Source organism: Artibeus jamaicensis, unplaced genomic scaffold, assembly GCF_021234435.1.
Source record: "Artibeus jamaicensis isolate MK-2021 breed Jamaican fruit bat unplaced genomic scaffold, CSHL_Jam_final scaffold_1964, whole genome shotgun sequence".
Taxonomy (NCBI): Eukaryota; Metazoa; Chordata; class Mammalia; order Chiroptera; family Phyllostomidae; genus Artibeus; species Artibeus jamaicensis.
Genome location: NW_026522030.1, coordinates 10,058,104 through 10,080,696, shown reverse-complemented (window position 1 = coordinate 10,080,696; position 22,593 = coordinate 10,058,104). Strand labels below are relative to the sequence as shown.

The window sequence follows — 22,593 nt, the reverse complement described above, 5'->3', positions numbered from 1 at the left end:
TAGAGTCAGGACCACCGCCGTATCCAGTGTGCCAGGTGAGCCTGTGAATTCTCTGTAAGAGGTAACCACTGAAAGATCTCAAACAAATTGATTAACCTAGAGCTAAAGTGACCATTTTGATGTTGGCATCTCCGAGTTTTAACTCATGTAGGCTGGTGTCACCACCAGTAGAATCATGATCCAGAGCAGCTCCTCAGTCCCTGGGACTCCCCCAGGAGGCCCTGTGCCTTTAAATTGTGTCGAACACTGGATGTCAGTAGTTCTGCTTGGTCCCACCTCACACCCTGAATGCAAGGCTTCTGAGGACAGTTAGGGGTGGGAGGGTGAACCAGATCTGGAAACTGGGGTTCCCAGACTTTGGGGGGTGACTGTTTCATAATGAGCTCCCCTCCCAAACCTGTGACAAATTCTTGCTCCCCCCCCCCCCCCAATATATACCTTCGGCTCCAGCCTTGTTCCTTTTTTTCACTGGTAGGATGCCAGTTATTGCATGGGACAAACTTTCATACTAAAAAGTTGTTGGTTATCTGAAATTCAGATTTAACTGGTGTCCCGGAGTTTATCTGGCAAGCTCATCCCCTTCACATACATTCTGCACTCACAGAATCTACGTTTTCCAGGGCTGTGCATTGCTCTTCCACAGTGAGTGTGAAAATACTCAATTTTAAATTATAATGTGTTTATGGGGAAATAGGACACGTATTGGAGGGTTCGGAGTGCTTCCTTAACCCAGTAGCATGTTTTCAAGACGTGTTTTGTGCCCACTAGACATACCCTTTATGGAGAATAAGAAAAGGCCTGGTGTGTGTTAGGTAAGACTGCAGTTGGATTTCAGAAACTGGCACATTGCCCAGCACCCTTCCCGTGGCCCAACCTCGGGATAATAGAAAACTCCAAAGACTATACAAGGAGATTGTTCACACTGGGCTCGTTTAAAAATACCACTGGAATGCTAGCCTTCAGCAGGCCATATATCTTGCACTTACAACTGAGCATGATGCGTTTTGTGGCTGTGGCAAATGAGTCCTGCAGTAGTTCCGGCCAGATCGTTCCCAGGCCGGACGTTCTGGTGCAGAGCGCTGCAATGATTGATTTCTTTGTCTTGTTTGTTTGTTTTTTCATTGATCGATTTTACTAGTGTGGCCTTAGAATCACAAGGAGACAGGAAGGAAAAATCCATTGTACATGGCAGTCTCAGAATTAAGAACCAATGGGAATTCCAAAGTGCTGTCTAGACCAAGGGGCAGTGCATTGTTGCCCATGAGTAAGGTGTGGCTGTTACATTTATAATTGCTTGGGAAAGAAACTTTAAGACTATTTTATGACAGGTGAGAATGATATGAAATTCAGATTTCGGTGTCCACAAATAAAGTTTTTTGGGGACTACAGCCACTCCCCTTCATTTATGTGTGGTCGGTGGCTGACTTCATGCTACAGTAGTGGAGGCGGGTAGTTCCAACAGAGACCATATGGCCTGCAAAGCCTAAAATATTTACTGTCTGACCCTCTATAGAAAAACGTTGCCAGCCTTTGCTCTAGCTAGTATATCTCCCAGGGTTTTATTTGCCATGACGGCTCTAGGAATCTTTTAGCTAAAGAAGTAACTGCTGCCTCCTTGCTGGCAGTCAAAACAGTGAAGCTTGTCAGACCTTTTCTTCACTGTTTTTGGGTCTGCCATGATGCGAAGCTTATATTTACCTACTAAAGAGCCAGTGTGGGAGTTTTGCTACTGTAGAATTTTCTTGTAGAATATCCTTCCTGTCTAAGCCAACTGAAGAGTGTTTTCTTTCGAAAATCAGAAAATCTGATCTCTTAGGGGTAATGGTTTGGCTCTGTTAAGTATAAGTGATTACATTTAAAGCCATTTTTTTTCTAGTGACAGGGACTGAGAGGGTGAGGGGAAAAAAACACTGATTCGCCAGATTATTTTGTTTTCTCCCCAGAAATGACCGGAACTCTCATTCTGTTCCCCTGGGGACTTATGGGTGACGTGTCAGAATGTGGGTCAGAACACATCTACCACAGTCCCGGAGTCTGAGCAGAAAGCCAATGAAGAGTGGGGCTTCTGACCAACTAGCTTGTTATACCTCATGGTTAACCCTTCACCAAGGGTCAGTAACCTCATGGAACCCACGGGGCCAGTGCTTTCACTTGTAAATGATGTAACTGTCAGGTAAAAGCTGCCAGTGGCCTCTGGTAGCAGAGTCCACTCTGGCTTCTCTGAATCATCCAGGGCTTCCTTCCTGCCCCCATTCTCTTTCTTGTTCTGAAGGGCCAGCTGCAGTTTTGATTCTTCTCTTCCTGGAAATATCCAAAGGGACTTTGGTGCCTTAGTAAATATTTTCAAATTGCCCAAGGTTTTGGGAGATAGCAGAACCATAATTGTGAAATCAGGTTTGAAAAAAAAGATTAATACTTGGGCTGGTCAGGTGAACATGCCGGACTGAGCATCAGTGGCGATACCTGCAGTTGCTCCCTCTGCAAATGGGTGGCTTTGCCCTTCTGGTCTTTTATACACTTGACTCTGACATTCTCTATCTGGACTACTTCTGAGAAGATGGTTGGAGGCTGGGAAGCCAACTATGTCATGCAGGGTGTCTCAGCTGTGGCACTATTGACATGTTAGACCAGATAATTCCTTGCTGTGGGGAGGCTGTCTGGTGCATTTTGAGATATTTAGCAATACTCTGGGTTTCTAGCTAGTAGATGCCAGTAGCGTCCACCGTGCCCCTTCCTGACAATAAAGAATGAGTCCAGACGTTGTTAATGTTCCCCAGGGGACAAAGGAAACCCTTTGAGAACTACTGATGTAGTAAAACATAAGGGTGTGACCACAGGTATTTCCCATGCTTTCAGCATTAGAGGTTCATTGTTTTAAGTGTTCACTTTTATCTTTAGGGATTCCCCAGGGAATCCTTGGGGAGTCATTCCTTTAGGTCTTGAAGGCTTTTTAAACAATTTTCTGAAGTCTCCCATGAAAATAGAAGTTTCTCGAAAAGGGTGAAGCTTTGAGCTTTCTGGCAAATGATTTTCATCTCTTGTGTCAGCGCTGACTGACAGGTAGCAGCTGCCTATAGTACTACTGTCTTGGGAGCGGTCTGAGGCTGCATTTGGGTTTTGGGGAAAAAACACCGTGATGATAGATGAGAGTTGTCTTCCATGTGCACAGGATGAGGGAGCTGCCACATGTGTGTAAGGAGCCTTTTTACCTAATGTTTCTGCAAAAACATTATAGTCAGGCTTTTGCCTAGGGTTGTAACTGCTCTATTCCCACGGGGCCACTGTGGCTTTGTGGATTTGTTAAGATGATTTTCCAGCAGGTTCTAGAAAAGTGTCTCAAGGAAGGGCTGTTTTTTCTAAATCCTGCAGGGCTGCCCTATGCACTGGGGGAGGCACTGTAGGTGGTTTGATGGGAATAAGCAGCAGGAAACAGCAGGAAAGGAGAGGGACAAAGAATGGAACTTCCTCTCTCTGCATCACTTGACTGTCAGCTTCTGGAGGACAGGGACTGTGTCATTTCCATCACTGTCTGTTGGTTGTCTTCCACGATACATTTTGCAGTGTGTCAAGCCTGTTCAGTGACTCTAAGCAAGGTTCATCTGTTTCTTATCTTGGAGCCATGCAATTCTGTGGACTCAATAATGCTGAATGCACAAAATAAAAGACATAGGGTTAAAAAGATAACCAATTATGCTGACAGTCAGTAAGATACTAGAAAACTGTGAGGGAACAAATGTGCTACTTTACTATTGTATTAAGTAAAATCAAGTGGCAGTTCTGATGCATTTTCCATTTTCAAGTTATTGATGAGCGTAAGTGGTATTGTGAGTTTTCTCCTGCAGCTGTTCAGTAAAGTGATATGAAAATACCTGTGATTTCTACTCATGACAAAGCCATGGGTACTAATGATATTTCTTGGGCTTGTGTTTTGGTTCACAAGTGAAGATGTTGCTAAATTTCACTTAGAGATTAGTGAAAATAACCCTTAACTGGATGCCGTGGATTCTGGCTTCTCCTTGAACTCCCTGAATTATTTCCTAACTAGGTTGTTGATTTCAAGGCTCCCTTCTCTTATTGGCTGAATCTACTCCTTCCGTTCTTGGGTCTCTCCCCTAGCAAGTTTCTCCAGGCTCCTTCCATCTAAAATCTCCCAGCTGGGTTGTGTCCTGTGGCTCCTAGCAAGTTCTCACTCAGCAAGAAAAGGGAAGCTTCCAGCCTCAGCTTGGGGTTCCCCTGAGCTTAAGAGAGAGAAGTGGGCACATTGTAGATGCCCAGTGGATGCTTGTTGAGTTGAAATGGTTGCTTTGCCAACTTCACCCTTTTTGTGTGGGGTTGCTGTTGGATGCTTGTGTTTGAGATCAGTCCATTCTCGATGCCTCTTTAGTATGTCTAGGTAGAGCATGAGCTTTCAGTCTGGTTTGCCCTGGAGGTCTACAGAGTGCTGTGGTTCCTGAAGGTCTACAGAGTTATACTGTGAGACCTTCTCTTCTCAGGAGAGGGCTGGATACCCACTGCGACCTCAGAAGCAGCAGTGAGCAGTGGTAGAGGTAGCAATGACCTCACCACATGCACCTGACATGAGCATCTCTGCAGAACCCATTGCCTTCTCCATTGCATACCTTGTTCTTGACCATAAGGGAAGGGTGCATGCATATGAACCAGGCAGCCTAGGGGTTAATTATTGCTATGTGGAAATTTCATATTAAAAATGACAAAAACTTCTGGTCAAGATGGAGGCATAGGTAAACACAGCTCACCTCCTTACACAACCACAGCAAAAATTACAGCCAAGTTACAAAACAGCTATGACCCAGAACCATCAGAAAATTGAGCTGTACGGAAGTCAAACAACCAAGGAATTAAAGAAGTCATATTCATTCAGACTGGTAGGAGGGGCAGACATGAAGATGTGGAAACGTGGAATGGGCTGGTCCCACACCCATGTGTGATAGACAAAAATCAGGAGGTATATCTCAGGAGCAAGGTATCCCAGCCCCATACCAGACCACCCAGACCAGGGTTTCAGTGCCAGGAAGATAAGCCCCCATAACTTCTAGCTGTAAAAACCAGTGCAGGTTGGGACAGCAGAAGAAACTATGGGATTCTCAGGCATCTCCTCTTAAAGGGCCTGCAATGGACTTAGAGTTACTCAAAGTCACTCTGTCTGGGCTCTAAAACTGGGTCAGCAGCTGGAAAGGCCCCAGTGCCATATGGGAAGAAACCGAAGTGTCTGGCATCAGGGTAAATGCTGGGGGACAGCTTCCTCTTGAACAAAACTCCAGAGGCTAAGCAGCAGCCACTGTTCCATTTCTGAGTCCTCTCTGACACAGAGCCACAGAGCAGAGAACCATATCTGAGACTCCATCAAGCTGGTACACATGGGTTGGTCTGCCCTGGTGATTATCTAAGACTCTGTCCCTTCTGACTTACAGTGCACCTTTCACTTTTTTTTTTAACCTAAAAAATTATTTATTTATTTTTAGACAGAGGGGAAGGGAGGGATAAAGAGAGGGAGAGAAACATCAATGTGTAGTTTCTTCTTGTACACCCCGCCCCCTGCAGGGACCTGGCCTACAACCCAGGCATGTGCCCCTAACTGGGAATCGAACCAGTGACCCTTTGGTTCGCAGGCCAGTGCTCAATCCACTGAGCCATACCAGCCAGGGCTACAGTGTACTTTTCTACATTAGGCCATGCTGCTAAAACAGGGGGGTCAAATCAGCTCTACCTAGTATGTAGAAACAAACACAGGGAGGCTGCCAAAATGAAGAGAAAAAGATATGGCCCAAATGAAAGAACAGAACAAAAATCCAGAAAAACAACTAAATAAAATGGAGATAAGCAAGCTATCAGATGCAAAGTTCAACACACTGGTTATTAGGGTGCTCAAGGAATTCACTGAGTACATCAACAGCATGAAAGACCCAGGCAGAAATGAAGATCACACTAAACAAAATAGGGAAAATTTTATAGGGAATCAACAGTAGAGTGGGTGAAGCCAAGAATCAAATCAATGATCCGGAATAAAAGAAATTTTTAAAAATTCCATCAGAATGGCAAGAAAAAAAAATGAGGATAGGGTAAGGAGACTCTGGGACAACTTCAAAAGTACCAATATTTGAATCATAGGGGTTCTGGAAGGAGAAGAGGAAGAGCAAGAAATTAAAAACTTATTTAAAAAAATAATAAAAGATTACTTCCCTAATTTGGTGAAGGAAATAGACATAGAAGTCCAGGAAGCTCAGAGAGTCTGAAGCAAGATGGATACAAAGAGGACCACATCATAATTAAAATGCCAAAGGTTAAAGATAAAGAGAGAATCTTAAAAGCAGCAAGAGAAAAGCAGAGAGTTACCTACAGGGGAGTTCCCATAAGACTTTCAGCTGATTTCTCAAAAGAAACTCTGCAGGCTACAAGGGACTAGTAAGAAGTATTCAAAGTGATGAAAAGCAAGGACTAACAACCAAGATTACTCTATCTAACAAAGCTATCATTTAGAATTGAAGGGCAGATAAAGTGCTTCCCAGACAAGGGAAAGCTAAAGGAGTTTATCATTACCAAGCTATTGTTATATGAAATATTAAAGGGACTTATTAAAGAAAAAGAAGATCAAAACTATGAAAATTAAAATAGCAATAACTCACAACTACCAATGACTGAACCTAAAAAACAAACTAAGCACACAAGTAGAACAGAAGTAGAATCATAGATCATTTGGATGGTTACCAGTTTGTTGGGGGAAAGGAGGGAATGGGGAGAGAGGTGCAGGGATTAAGAAGTACAAATTGGTAGATACAGAATAGGCAGAGGGATGTCAAAAATAGTATAGGAAATGCGGTGTCCGAAGAACTTATATTCATGGCCCATGGACATGAACTAAGGGGGGGGGAGAGATTACTTGAGGAAATGGGGGTACCAAGTGGTGGGGGGCTAAGGGGAGAAAATTGGGACAGCTGTAATAGCATAATCAATAAAATATATTTTTAAAAGAATGACAAAGAAAAGTACACCATCTCTAATTTAGTTCCCTCTGAAATGAAGGTAGCCAGGTTCCAAAACGTGCAATGTGGACTTAGCACCTGTGCTTTGCATCACATGAACACTTCAGTGTTCTACCCACTTTGGACCAGTGTGGCTTCCCCAGTTCTTTTGCCCTGGGTTATTACAAAGGCTCTGTACTGGTGTCCTGATGCTGTCATAACAGAATGCCACCGACCGGGTGGCTTGAAGAATAGGAACGCATTGTCTCACAGTTTTGGAGGATAGAAGTCTAAATCAAGGTGTCGGCAGGATTATATTTTTTCTCGTGAGGGCTGTGAGGAAGGATCCGCTCCAGGCTTCTGTCTTTCACTTGTAGATGGACATCTTCTCCCTTTGTCTCTTCACACCATCTTCTATGTGTGTTTGCCTGTGTCCAAATTTTCTCTTTTTATAAGTACACCAGTCATATTGGATTAGGGAACCCCAACGACATAATTTTGACTTTATTTTACCTCTCTAAAGACCCAGTCTCCCAGTAATGCAATGTTCAGAGTTACTGGGGATTAGGACTTCAATATATCTTTTTTAGAGGGACACAGTTCAACCGTAACAGGATCCCTGCATGTTGTCAGCTGATACTTGCATCTCACAGCGACGGCCCTTTTCACCCTGCTCTGCTTGCGGTGATGGCGGCAGAAATTGTGTCCAAGGGAAGTGGCCCATGGACCCCTAAGTAGTGGGTGCCATTTGCCATTAATGCCTCAAATGTCTGCCCTTTTTTCACACTCATGACTTCCTTTTAGCACCCATGACCCTCAGTATCCTATAACCCTCTGTGTCTCATCAAAGCCTTCTATTTGGAAAGGTCCAGAACTCCATTTTACAATGAAGTGTGATGAAGAAAGCTTAGACATTTCCTCCCCCTAAAAGCCATTACAAAGCAAGGAAAAGCTATAAACTACATCACAGGAGCCACTCAACCTCCATCAGGGCTGTCCGTGTTGCCCCCCTACTCACCATCAGTAATGAACAAAACATTCCTGGTGGGTTCATGGCTATTTAGAGTTTACAGAATTCTCTCATTTCCGTTATCTTCTTGAGGCATCCATGAGCAAAACCAGCATTTTCTGCATTTTATTTCAGAAAAAAAACAGCAGCTCAGCTAAGTAATTCATTCCTGCTCATGCAGGGCTACATTGCCTGTGTCTCTATGCTAGTTTTCTATGTTACCTCCCACATACATGCCCTGTTGCCCTCCATTTCTCCTCTGGGTCCCCATGGTGTGGTCCATGCAACCCAAGTCTCAGAGGCTCAGGGCCCAATCCTAGGCCCTCCCATCCTCTCCAATGGGTCAAAAAGTAGCCTAAAGCTGAGGAAGCGGCCAAAAGCAAAGGCACAAGGCTGTGAAAGCACAGAGCAGTGTCAGACGACCTGACACGAAGTTGGATGTTGCTGAAGCATGCTGGGAAATGAGGGTAGAAGGGTTGGGGTGCTGGGTCACAGAAGGCCAGGTATGCTGGGCCTTGGTTCCAATAGGTGGCAGAAGCCACTGAGGACCTGTGATTATTAGAGATTGCTCTGGTGGAAAGATGAGGCAGGACCAGCTTCAGGTCCCTGAGTGCCCACCCAAGGTCCCGTCACTGCCAGTGCTGGTACATTCCTGAAGGCTTTGGAGGTGGCCTCTTTGGTCCTTCTGTGCAGGGGTCAATATCAGCCTTAAAGATCGCTAAGATCATCTCTTTATACTGAAACCCAGAAGGGTCTTAACTAACTTCAGCTGAAAGCCTTAGAGCTAATGGAAGCCAGTGTGGGGTCGGAATGTGAAGGCTATTTCTGGACATTGTGACATCCTGTTCAACTTTCAGAGGAGCCTGGGAATAAAGGGGTGACTCAGTCTGTGAGCTTATTTTTAGAGAAGACTGAGGATTTGGTCTGCAACCACTCAGAGTCCCCATTGCCTGACTATGCAGAATGTGCTATTGGTGAAGAGATTGCTGGGCAAAAATGCTGTATTTATCAGCTGGGTGTTACTCAGAGCCTCCTACACACCCGCCCGAGGTTTATTGATTTGAAGAGAGGGTAGGAACCAACGTAAACAAACCTTTGAGTCAGCTGAGCATATTTCAGGGCCTTTCCATTTGAGGACTGAAATTAGAGCTAAAGAACTAATATCTTAAGAATTCCTGTTTATTGGGCATTTAATATATACTACATGTTATGGAAAGTGCTTTGCAAAAATTTAATGGAAATTTTAACAGTACTCTGTTAGCAGTATGGTATTGTCACTCTTTTAATAGGTGAGAAACATTCATTTAAGGGGGTTAAACACTAGCCTTGGCCCAGGTAGCTGAAGTTGGATTTGAACTCAGATCCAGCTCCAAAACCCAAGCATATTACCACCCCAGTGTGGCAAATAAATGCCTTGCATGCTACCACTCTTTGATCCTTTGAATCCCTGATTCATCCAGGAATTGTTTCCTGCTCAGCTCAGATTGGGCCTCAGGGTCCTTCTTAACACAGTGCTGTAGGTAGCTACTGTGATCACCTGGGTAGTACTAGGACTTGAGATAAAGCTCATCTGTCACCTTAGTTTTATCTTTATATTTGCTCAAAATGGAATCTTTAAGTCTGGAGAATTTTTGGTTGTTGTTAATTTCTATAGATCTATTTAGAATCCTTTTTCCCATACACTTATTAAAATAGAGCCTTTAATAACAGTTTCCTTTTGCAGTCAGTACAGACTCTATTCTTTAATAGGGGATCCTGACTGCCTCGGAGGGAAGAATGACATTTTAGGACCCAAAGCCTTGACACGGACAATTGGCTTATGTGTCGGTCTCTGTGACGGTGATGAGTCAGAGATGGAGAATGAACCTTGAGCCCTCAGGCCTTCTGCAGCAGTAAATTTTCCAGTAGCCCAGTCCGATTAAGTACAGCAGGCTGGTGAGGTGGGGGATGTGGTGGGCAGGTAAAGAAAGCATGGTGATGGGGCAGACTCTGGGCAGCAGGCTTGCTTCAGTTGCCGTGAAGAAGCCAGCTCAGCAGGCACGCCTGTTACCTTGAAAATACAGCAGCAACAGGGGTTGGAGAGCCCAATGGGAGAAAGGAGCTCCCCCAAAGCAAGCTCAGACAAAAGAAAGGGGAAGAGAATCTCCAGAATGGAGTGAAGGGAGACCAAGGGTCCAGCCATGCAGCAGGATGAGACAGCAGTCTGCCTAGGAGGAAGTCCATGGTCAAGATCTAAAACCGAACATCAAGAAACAGTAATGCAAATGTACTGCTTAGAAATGGGGAGACTACCATGATTTCTTCAAGATTCCAGATAATTGAGCTACAATGGTGTTGAAAAGTAGAAATGGATGAGAGAGAGGGGTAGCACATATGGATTGCCAACACAGGGAACATGTAATAAGAATAAAATTTTTTGCTCTACTTTAAAAAAGAAAAGAAATAAGCTCAAGTCAGCAGCCGCTGGAGGCCTGTCAGTGGGGTGCAGGACCTCAGCCATGGGCCTGGGATGATTTTAACTCATCTCCTGAAATGCTGATTCACCAAGCAGCGATTAGACACTTGGAGGGTTTCACCAAGCTCTGCAACCGGACACATCCCATGTAATTGTCTCATTGCCTCAACTTGGCGCAGGTGCCAAGATGTGTCCGTGAGCTGTATGGGAAGGGAACAGAAAGTATAAAAGCAACCTAGCACCAACATGAGGGAGCTAGGACCACAGGCCCGATGGCCCATTCCTCACCCTCCCATGGCAGACATGGTGGGAAGAGGAAATGGAGAGAGTGGCTTGGAATTTTCAGTGTCTGCATTTGATGGATATGTGCTCCTGGGGAGTTAAGGAACTAAATGAGGTTAAGGGATCTCTAAACGAAGGCAGTGACCATAAATATACTCTTTGGTGCTTGGAAGCCCCTTGGCTGTGTCCCAGACCAAGCCCTTAGAATCCAAAGAAAATCAAAGACAGTCACATAACAGCTTTGCTGGCCACCCTGGAAGCCCCACCTTTCCCCAGGCAGCTCCAGAGAAAGACAACTCCCAGCCCCGCTCTGACAGCTGAATTGGATGGCTGAGTTGTGGGCATTGCTGTTGCCAAAACCACTTGGATGGTTTCCCCGGGGGGGCCGAAGGATGGAGCCAGGTTTCCTGCTTTACCCTGAGTTAAGCAGAAATTTTCACCTGCCTGGGTGGTGTTATGTCTGTGTCACTACATCACTGGAGAAAATGCATCACCACCCCCCGCAGTTTCTTTCTTGAGACGGACCATGGAATCAAGGAAATGAGATAGTCAGCGTGGCATCACTGTGGGTCAGAAATAGTACCATCTACATATTTGGGTTATATTTTAAAATTCAGTTTATACACAAATGGAATTCACTTAATTAACTCCAAGCCATAATATCAGTTTGGATTTGAATGGCCCTGCATTTCAAAAGCTTCTTCCTTGAAAATAATATTTACATATCCGATGGCCTACCATTCTAATGCTGACATCATAGAACTTGGTTGCTTTCCCCTCACTTTTGAACAATTTTTATTTATGTGGTAGCAATGAAATCAAGCAGTTATCATTTAAATTTTTCTGTAATTGAGGTTAATTTGTCCATTTTCTGCCAGTCTTTTATTTTATTTTATTTTTGGCAGAATTTTAAGGTTCTATTAACACAAATACAATGTGTACACAATCTGTCTATTCATTTTCTTTGCTGCGCAGCCTGGCATTGGGATTGGTGACTCGGGTGGCCAGTTGGGCTGCTCTTTCCACAATGGCTTTGTGGATCTTTGAGGAGACATGAGCAATCTCAGCACAGTAAGATTTGTTGCTCATTAGCAGCACTTCAAGCTCCTTGAAGTTGTGGATCAGAAAGTAGGCCAGCCATTACTTCGCCTCTAAACCAGCCCCACGCAAAGTTACACACCATTTTTTCTTAACTATCTGTTAACATGATTCTATTGTTTTTCCCGATGCCACGGACTTCCCCTTCTGTGACAACCACTGGACGACATGTTTTCTTGTTGCTCCCATAACCAGTGTTGGGCATCAAGGTCTGGCCCTCGAGTCTGCTGCGCATCCTATTGTCAGTACCTCTGGGTTTCTGCCAGTTCTGCTTAATTTTGACGAATTGGTCTGACTGGTACTGGATGAACTTCTTGGTCCCTTTTTGACAGTCTTGGTTTCATGAGGGGCCTGAGGGCAGCCATAGTACCAAGTAAGAGCTGGCTGCCACCTCCATAGAGAGCGCTGAGGGAGAGAGTATTTTATTTTATTTTTATTGATTGATTTTAGAGCTGGGGAAGGGAGAGAGAGAGAGAGAAAGATCCCTATGTTGTTTCACTTATTTATGCATTCACATTGGCTCCTTGTATGCGTCCTGACGGGAGACAGAACCTGCAACGAACCCCCTAATGTTGGTGTATCACGATGACACTCCATCCAACTGAGCCACCTGGCCAGGGCGATTTCCTGTCCGTCTTTCAGTAATTCCAGTGCACAGTTTCCTAGGCAGCTGACGAATCAGAATGATAATGTTAGTAAACCAAAGAGGACTGGCAAAGTTTACTTCTGTAGATTTTACCCCAGTCATACTTGGTTGATTTCTGTTGGGGGGTGGGTGGGGTCGGAAGGAGGTAGATTTTTTCTTTCTATTTTTATGTAGAAAGAAATATTTTTCTATTCTATACAAAATGTGAAGTATACAAGAAAGTGAAAAGAATGGAATAATCTAAAAGTGCTTAGTATGGAACCTGACACTCGGTGAGTATATTAACATTTTAAAAGAAAAAATGCCTATAATCTCAACATCAAACAAATCTGGGGGTGGGGTCTGTTTGCATAGATTTTACCGTAATTATGTTTACTCCATATGTATTTTACTTTGAGCTTTTTCATTCAACCTATTTATGACCATTTTCTTATGCTGTTACAAACTCTTCTGAAATATAATTTTAGTTGGTTATATAATCGTTCATTAGGAGCACATTCAGCTGTACCAGAAAACCTGAAAAGAGTAGCTTATGGAGTTTTTTAGTTTCATGGAAGAAGAAATTGAGACAATTGTGGAGGCCTTTGGGATAAGGGGACCACTCACTGAGGACAAAAGGAGCTCTTGATGTCTTGCCTCTCTTAGAAACACTGCTACCTGCGAGCCACAGAACCAGAAGTTACACCTCCTGCAGACTGAGTCACATGATCGCCCTTCTCAAAAAAGTCTGGGGAGGTGAATTGATTGCTTTGCAGCCTCTGTAGCTGGAGGAATGGGGGGTTTCTTAGAATGAAGTAACCAGAATTAGAATCACCATGTCAAGGGTAGTTGTTCATTTGTTTTCGGAATTGTAGTTTGATTGCCTACCTGGTGAGTGGCAGGATTTAACAGCCCATGCTCCATTAACTGCCATCTAATCTGGCACTGGAGGCATGCATGTACAACCAGCCGTGAAAGTGGCATCAAAACCCAGAACGGTGGATATCAATTTCAGGGAGGCAACTGTGAACACAAGATAAGGACAAATTCCCCGGCATTTAGAGCTGGTCCAGTTTGGAGCTAACTACTTCGTGGGATGGTGAGCAACCTATCCCAAGATGCAGAGACTAAACAGATCTTTGGTGCTTAGGCGGAGGAGGTAATTTATGCATGTGATGAAGTGCACCTATGTGACCTCTAACATCTATACATCTCCACTATTTTAAAATTATGGTCCATTTGCTGACATACTTCCTCAGGCACTTAGGGTATTGGCTGTGTGGTAGAGCCTTGCTCCAATGTTACTTCAGATCAGTATGTAATTACCTGAAAGGCAGCTGGGTAGAGTAATGGCCTGAGATGGCAGGACTCACATCATGGGCTCCTGGCTCCAGTGCCATGGAAGAGCTCTGCCTTGGGTTCTATTCCAGCCATGACCGGGCCTCTAAACCAGCCCCATCCAAAGTTATACACCGTTTCTTCTTAACTACCTGTTAATATGATTTTATTGTTTTTCCTGATGCCACAGGCTTCCCCTGTTGTGCCAACAAAATGTACATGTTCCTCACATGGAGAATGACGTAGACTCTATCTTTGACATTGCTCAATTATAAAGTGAGGCCCCAGCTGGTATGGCTCAGTGGATTGAGTGCTGGCCCAGGAACCAAAGGGTCACCGGTTTGATTCCCAGTCAGGGCACATGCCTGGGTTGTGGGCATGTGGTTAGAACATCTCCTATGTGGTAGATGCATTTATGGGTGCTGAGGATGTCACAGTAAATGCAACACAGTCTCTGCCTTCATGGAGCAGAGAGGACAACTTACAAGGTGAATATACACTGTGCTGATTTGTAGTGCAGGGGCTAGGGAGTGGGTATACCATTATAGGATGGTCAGAGAAAGCCTTTCTAATAAGATGATGTTTGAGTTGTGACAAAACAAAACAAAAACAAAAGCAAGAAAAAACAAAGGAGTAAGCCATGTACATGTCTGGGGAAGCACACTTTTGGCACAAGGCACAGCAAGGGCACTGGCCCTGAGTTGAGAGCATACTTGATGTGTTCAAGAGACAGCAGGAAGGCTAATGTGGCTGGAATAGAGTGGGTGAAGGAGATGTGATCAAAGAAGTAATGGCCCAGATTGATTACAAAGGCATCTACATACTGGAGTATGGACTTTGCCTTTTATTTTAGTGAGATGAGGATCCATTGGAGGGGTTAGAACACGCTGCCCCTTTAAAAGGAATACACTAGCTGCTTTGATGAAACAACTTAGGAGGGGGAAAGAGTAGAAGCGGAGAGCCAGTTGGGAGGATATTATGGTAATTCAAGAAACAGATGAAACCTACTTGGACCAACATAGTAGCAGTGGAGGTGGTGAATGATGGATATATTTTTATGGTACAGCTCAAGGGAGTTCTTATTGAGTAGAAGTGGAACATGAGAGAAAGAAAAAAGTCAAGGATGCTTCATGGGTTTTGGCTTATGCAACTAGTAGGGTGGAGTTTCACTTTAACAGAATGGAGCTGACTGGGAAGATCTGTTATGGAGGGGAAATAGAAGCTCAGTCTTTGAAATGTTAAATTAGAGATGCCTACTTGATACCTGAGTGGAAGTTTCCAGTGGAGAGTTCTGGAGTTCAACAGAGAGGTCTGAGCTGGTGGCATAAAGATGGTACTCATCAACATTTACATGGTATTTTAAGCCAGGCAGTTATGCAAGATCACCAAGAGGATGAAGGTAAATAGAGAAAAGGTCCAAGGATAGAGCTTTGGACTCTTGGGGGAGATAATGAGGAGCCAGCCAATGAAACAAAGAAAGGGTAAGAAACGAGTTTGGCAGAAATCTAGGAGAAGTGGTGACCTGGGGTTTAAGAAGGGGGCAGGTGGTCATCTTTGGCAGGTGTTGCTGATATATCAAGAAATTTGAGGCCTGAAGATGGACCATTGGATTCATCAGTGTGGAGGTTACTGGTGCCCTGGACCAGAGCTGTTTTGGTGGAAAGGTGGACATTGAATGGGTCAGATTGTCATGAGAATAAGACAAAGGGGATGAAAGATGGCAGGAGTGTTGACTCTTTCAAGGAGTTTTGTAATAAAGGGAAAAAGAAAGGAAGGCATATAGATGAAGGCTAATGTGGCCTCAAAGGAGGCTGCTTTTAGACATGCTAGAGCATGTGTGAGTACTGTTGAGAATGATCCAGAGACTGGGAAGAGTTGACGAGGCAGGAGAAAGAGGAGACAATGGTGAGAAGGGTATCTTGAGTTGGAGAGTGAGGATGTCACTGAGAACACGAATGGGTTATCCTCATACGAGAGTGACAGCAGAGCCTCTGGGACCCATGAGTGGGCTGGTGCCCTGTGATGGCAGCGTGCAGACCACTCCTTCTCACTGTTTCTGTTTGCTCCGTGAAATGGGAAGCAAGATCATCTGCTGTCAGTGAGGAAAGGGGAAGAAGTCCTGGGAGTTCAAGGACAGTTCACAAGTAATTTCAGTCAGATTTGTGGATCCCTTCAAGGTCCCCCTGTGATTTGAGGTCATGAACCAAAAGAAAAAATGGACAACATGGTTATGTGTTTCTCTCCAACATTTTCAATGGGATATGTGCAGGTACAAATAGGCAAAGTGTTGGATTTCATCTGATCTGGGTTTATGGAAGAGCATGATTGTAATTATTGATCACGGAATCTAAGATCTGGCCAATGAGGCATGAGGTGGGTATTGGGCAGTGAAAGGGTGGTAAGATCAAAACAGCATAAAAAGAGTATTATGTTCTTATAAACTGGGTTGTTATGTAAATTAAATCATTTCTAATGTGTGTTGGAAAGTTACCATGTTTTAAAAATCTGTGGTCAATTTTTACATATGAAACAGCGTATATGATAGTAAAAATCATTTGCTGCCATTGCTGTTTATATTGTATTTTTCTTAAACCATGTCATGGTATATCTGGAAGAAACTAGATGGAAGGCATTTTGGATAAGTCCTAAATGCAACTGGTTGACTAGGAGGGATCTGAGTGGAAGCCACATGTGAACTAGGGGTAAGTGGCCCAGCCCCAAGGGCTGAATTTGAATATGCAGCTGGTGCCCACTGGCCAAGGGAACAACAGTCTTGGTTACAATAAAATAACGGGCAATCAATGGAGTGTCTGGTCAGAGAGGCAGGGACTGCCAACAGGGAGAGGGCAGCTGGCCATCTGGAGCCAGGATCTGTCCAGACTGGGGAAAGAGAACCGTTAAGAGTTGAGAATAGCGGGGCAGTGAGGGTGCCCATCTGAGAAAGGGAGCAGAGTAATAAGCAGTGTCCTAGACAGAACACCAGAGGAGGGATGGCATGTGTCTCCATCAAGTCTGGATGGGGGCCAGGGTTATTTACGGAAACGAATAGGCAGCCAAGGTAACCCAGACAAAAGGGAAGACCCTGGGCGAGCCTCTTAGTTTTGGACACTCTTCCTGCCATGGCCTGTGCTGGCTCAGGCATTGGGTAGGACTTGAGCCTGAGGGTTGGGATGCTGCAGGATCCAGCTGCAGAATGTGGGAAAGGCAGAGGGCAGAGAAAGCAAGGAGGGGCTGACAGGGAACATCTGCTTTCTCTCCCAGTGCAGATGGAAGGCCTGAATACCAGTACACCATTTGCTTCATCCGTGACAAAATCCATGTTTATTTGCCCACGGCTTTACTGTCCGTGTTGAACATAAATCAGGACACAGTGGAAGGAAACCACAATATTCCTCTTGGCCTCACCGCCTTTATTCTTGCCTGGGGCATGTACATATGGCATGTTAATTTCATGAAGTGGGGTGGTGCTACCGGGCCTGAGCGCATCAAGGTCTTGTCATAAGACCTTCTCCTGTCTGAGTTTCCTCATCCTCGATAAGGAAGTGGCAATTGCATTTTTTCAGTAGCAGGAAAGAGGAGATGTGGAATTATTTGGGAAAGTGCAGCACAAGAGACAGCTGGAAGGCCTCAGTGGCCAGTTGGGATACAGAGGCCTGGCCTTGCAAAATGAAGTGAGGTCAGCACAGACTCAGCAGACCAAATCAAATCTTTGATGGTTGAGAGATTTTTAAAAAATGATTGCAGGTCTGCACAATTTAACAGGATTGCCCATAGCCGCTGAAAATGTTTTCCAGAGCAGATCAGATAAAGCCAAGTTAGAAATTGGTCATCGCTGTAAATGCAGTGGTAGACCATCACTGACCCAGATTCCCCCAGAAGTGTTCCCACAGGAAGTGGAAGAAAAACCACTGTGTGTCTGCTGAGGTTTGCTTTGTTGAGAGCTAAGAGATCTTCTCAGCACTGAAAGATTGCCTACCTCTCAGCTTGCCCTAATGAATTGGGGGTGAGATGTGTAACTCACATCTATAGAATAAATAAATAGTCAGATTTCAGTCCCAGTTGCCAGTAATCCATAACAGCGCCTGATTGCATTGTTCTCTTAGTAAATGCTTGGCTCGTTGCTAAAGCTGCTGCTGTTTAATGCGTTGTGCTGTGAGGTCAGCATTTTTCCCATTTTCTGCCTCCCTTTAAGGAGGTAGGGCTGAAAAAATGGTATGAAGAGTGGGCTTGTTATGGGCCCTGACCCGGGAGCCCCAGAGAGCTGGTCCTGATGCAGAGACATGGGTGGCTGGCTGTTCTGTGTGCACTGTAGGGCATGCGGCCAACCAGAATGCCCCCCTGGGGCTTTGGGAGCTAATCCAGGGCATCCTGGATTTTCCAAGAGGCCCACAAAGTCCTGGGAAGAAAGTGGAGACAAACCCTTGTCACCTGTTCTATATCAGGCCTACAAAGCAGTGTAACCCAACAGGTAGAACTCAGCCATGGTCAGCACAAGATGGTTTGTCATGGTCCCCAGGATCTTCCTCACTGGTTTCCTACCTGCTCTTGTACCAATCTCATCATTCTCACTTTCCAAACTCAGCCTTGCTGTTGATTTTGACCCCACATTTGACTCCTTGATTTGTGTAAAACTACAACCAAGCTGACTTACATCCCTGAGATACAGTAGTAATTTGCATTGTTCTTGGTGGTGACATCAGAAAGCTCCCAGTTCCCCATTAGGACCTACTTGTACCATCGACTAATGTCTGCATGGTTCATTGCATTGCTATATATACTTTACCACGTGTACACATGAGTGTAAATGCATATATGTACTTAAATGCATATTTGGGGTGCGTGAGGATGAAAGAACTTATCAAGAAGAAGACAGTGATGCTTGTTGTTGAATGCTGCTGGCAGGCAATAACACGATTTCTGGAAATGACACAGTTGAATGCTCCAACTGGAAGGCCGCTGGCAGAATGAAAAGTGCTTGGTTAAATGGAGTCGTGGAGTGAGGAGTTGAGCTGAGATGAAGTGGGGTATTTAATGAAGGCCTTTTCTCCCCAAGTGGTGTGGTTGTAATAAAGAAGAAGAAAAAGGAGAAGGAGAAGAAGTGAGACTAACTAGAAAGAGCATAGCATTTGTATGGATTTTTTTTTAAAGAAGTGAAAGAACTAGTTGAAAATACAGAAAGAGGTGAAAGCTACAGATGAGTGGGAAGATAATTGGTGGCATGGTGTCAGTGAGAGGCCTCGAGGTGACAGAGTTCAAGGCACTGGTATCAGTTGTTTTTTAAAAAATATATGTTCATTTTAGTTTATTTTGATTACTTTATTGTTGTTCAATTATAGTTGTCTGCATTTTCTCCCCATCTCTCCCCCCAACCCCAGCTAAACCCACCTCCCTCCCTTGCTTCCATTCACCCCCTTGGTTTTGTCCATGTGTCCTTTATAGTAGTTCCTGAAAACCCTTCTTCCCACTGTTCCCTCTCTTCTCCCCTCTGGTTACTGTCAGATTGTTCTTAATTTAATTGTCTCTGGTTATATTTTGTTTGCCTTTTTCTTTTGTTGATTAGGTCCCAGTTATTAGCTTTTTGTATGTAAACAAAATAGTATCTTGAGCTCCGACTTGTTATGAGCATGGGCTTGTGCCGGGAGGAAGTATCTTCTCTTGAAGCTAGAGAGTTGACAAACAACATGTACAAAGATTCCTGGACAGTGCTGAGAACCCACCTAAGGTGGAACACCATAGATTCGTAATGGCCCTCTTCTGCACAGTGGTATGATTTTCCTCCTGTGGGGTATAGCGCCCTACATGGGCGTTTAGTCTTCTGAAATCAGCATGGTGGTTAACCCTGATTTGGGACTTCGCCAGGTGGGTGTAGCAAAAGCACGAGGAGGCAAGATCATTGAGAATACAGGAAGACAGTGGTTAGTAATGATTGTTCATGTGGTCTTACCTGAAAAAGAGGTGAAGGGGAAGATAGGATCACTGTGATGGGTGGGGAGAAAATAAAGGAAGCTGGAGGTGAGAGGCTTGAAAAGATTCAACAACAGGTATGGTGAGGACAAGCCAGTGAGAGTTGGAAGGATGAGTGGGAGTGGCTGGAATCTGGGCCTTTGGACTTGAACATTTCATCCTGGGTAATGGTGGTTGAGGAGAGGGGAGATCAAGGTCATCTAAAATGGTCAAGGAACTGTGGGAATGACGGTTGGATGAGTCACACACACAAACCCTGAGGTCACCCAGGGTGGTGGCGGGATGTGATTTGGATTCTGTGAGCCCAGGCATGAAGTCATCAGTGGGTGTGAGGAAGTGACCGGATCAGTTGGTGGCGGAGATGAGGGTGGATAGAAGAAGGGAACAAGCATGATTTTTTCCAGGAGCACAGAGGAGTCATGGTCTAGAAGCAACATGAAGGAGTGAAAAAAACGCCAAACCTACTTCCTGGTCCTGATACGGTTTGGTTTAAAAGTCCATATTTAAAAAACTATTCTGTACTGTTTGCTGAATCTGAAGCTGATTTGACAGCTGCCAGTTTGCCCACAGGTGGTACCAGGACTTAAAAAAGAAAAAGAAAAAGAAAGAAAGCTATGAGAAGTAGTCTTTTCCATTCTCAGGTTTTTTAAAAAGAGATTTATTTACCTCCATTGAATTTTCCAAATCAGAGACTTTGCATTTTAAGAACTAAATCTCAGGCACAAAAAAAAAATGAGAGGAATAAAATGACATGCACCGCAAAACACATTTGATCAATCAAGCTAATATTATAACTCTAAGTTTAAAATTTAGACATCAGTGGACACGTAAAATGTGAGGACATTCCAGCTGACACTGTTGGTTGATGCTTGGGCACAGTTGCTGGCCTTTTGGTCTGATCTGGGGCCAATTTTGAACTAGAAATACCCCATGTGTATACATGATGTCCTGCTGTGTCTAACAGATGCTTGGCGCCCAAACCTGCCTGGTATGTGGAGGATTATGGGACCAGAGAAATGTAAGTAGCTGTAAATCACACAAAAACAGTAAATTTAATCTAAGAACCGCCCCCCTCAAACCTCTAGAACTAAAGAGTTCGTAGTTCTGTTCCTCAGATGTATTTTTAATCTGAAAAACAAAACCAAACCACAGACACTGGGGCAAAAGTAGATGATGTAAGATGATATACATATGATATCACGTAAATTTACAGTGGAAATTTGCCCCTCTGATGAGTGGTAATGTGTATACAGGTCAAAAAGTGGAATCCAGAAAGCAAACAATTGATCATTTCAGAGCCCATGGGGACGCTCAGAATCCCTGAAAATCACAGTGGTGACCATTGAAAGTTTCATTCTGTTTTGTGACTTGACTTACAGTAGGGAAGGTAGCACAGCTGTAAAGCAGCTGTATTTCATTTAAGCTTGGAAACAGGGCCCTTTTGTCTGTTCCAAATGTTCTTGGCCCCCCTCCCTTGATTTCACGGACTTAGGTCGTTAGTGGAAAAGTCGTTGTTGAAATACACATTCACTCTTGCCGAGCCTGCCAGTCACCAGGACTCCTGGGCACCTTCGGGTATGGGCTTTAAGACAGGGGATCTTGTTTGAGATATGTAGCCAGGTAAAGGAGTCATTCAGTGGATTTCCCCTGTGTTCATATGTAACTTCATTCATAGAAATGCATCGATTCCCCAGCTGCATTAAATTCTGTCTTCCCAGCTACTGGAGAACATCAAAGAATGTAGTGCCGCCTAGTGGAGCCAAATTCTTAGCATGTGCTCCGCCCAACACATTAAAAAAAAATTTTTTTTTGGAAAGAGACAAGATACTAACAAATACACTAGTGAATGTATTTATTAAATGTGGATAGCAGTAAAATAGGAAGGTCTAAATAATTATTTCAGAAATTTTAATTTACTACACAGTATTTTAACGGTGCAAAATAATGACTCTGGGCCCCAGTATCTTATAACTGCATGAGTTATGGGGATTAATAATATGAAAACTGAGGTTGTGATTATTTTTTAGTAAAGTGGGAGGGGTTGAAATTGAGATAAGGCACGTAGAGAGGCTTCTGGAAGTGGTTGGCAAGTACTGTTTATTTTTAACTGGGAACTCATTTAACTAAACATTGATTTTTATGGTGTTTTCTGTATCTGTATTTAATTTAAAGGTCAGAAAATATGAAAACTTTTGACCAATCACACCATTTCCTAAATTTATATCCCTGTTCAGAGAAACCCCAAGAATGCTAAGGCATGTGTGGTTTTGACGCTTTATTTCATCTTTTTTTTTTTAACTTTTCTTTTTTTTTTTTAAAGATTTTATTTATTTATTTTTTGAGACTGAGGGGAGGAGAGGGAGAAAGGGAGAGAAATATCAGTGTGTGGTTGGTTGCCTCTTGTGCATCCCCCACTGGGGACCTGGCTTACAACCCAGGCGTGTGCCCCAAGTAGGGAATGGGAATCAAGCTGGTGGCCCTTCTTTAGTTAGCAGGCCAGCACTCAGTCCACTGAGCCACGGCAGCTGGGGCATCATCTTACTTTCAAAATAAGGCTTAGGTACTGATGAACACCTGTGGCGACGGTCCTGGTAGCATCATTCAAACTTGGTTGAGTTGTTTACCTCAATAGACATATTATGCTTCTTAATAGGTTGTATACTTTTGTCTTATTGTGTATTTGAATATGAGCTTTTTATGTTCTCTGTGACATATATTTTCTCCTTCCAAGTACTATAGAGAAGTCTAAATTCAGTAGTAACACTTGGAACATCCAGGTGTCATAGAAATGATCGTTTAGTTCACAAATTCATTTTAGTGACCAGTCAGAGAGAGAAAATAA

At 43.9% G+C, this 22,593-nt stretch overlaps 1 protein-coding gene and 1 pseudogene across 9 annotated transcripts in view; one reads left to right on the top strand and one right to left on the bottom strand.

Moving 5' to 3' along the window:
• The window catches only part of PALM2AKAP2 (PALM2 and AKAP2 fusion), a 407,874-nt gene that overhangs the window by 114,252 nt on the left and 271,029 nt on the right, over positions 1 to 22,593 (top strand). The gene's annotated exons all lie outside the window — the stretch shown is intronic.
• On the bottom strand, positions 11,678 to 12,189 carry LOC128626020 (60S ribosomal protein L32-like; annotated as a pseudogene).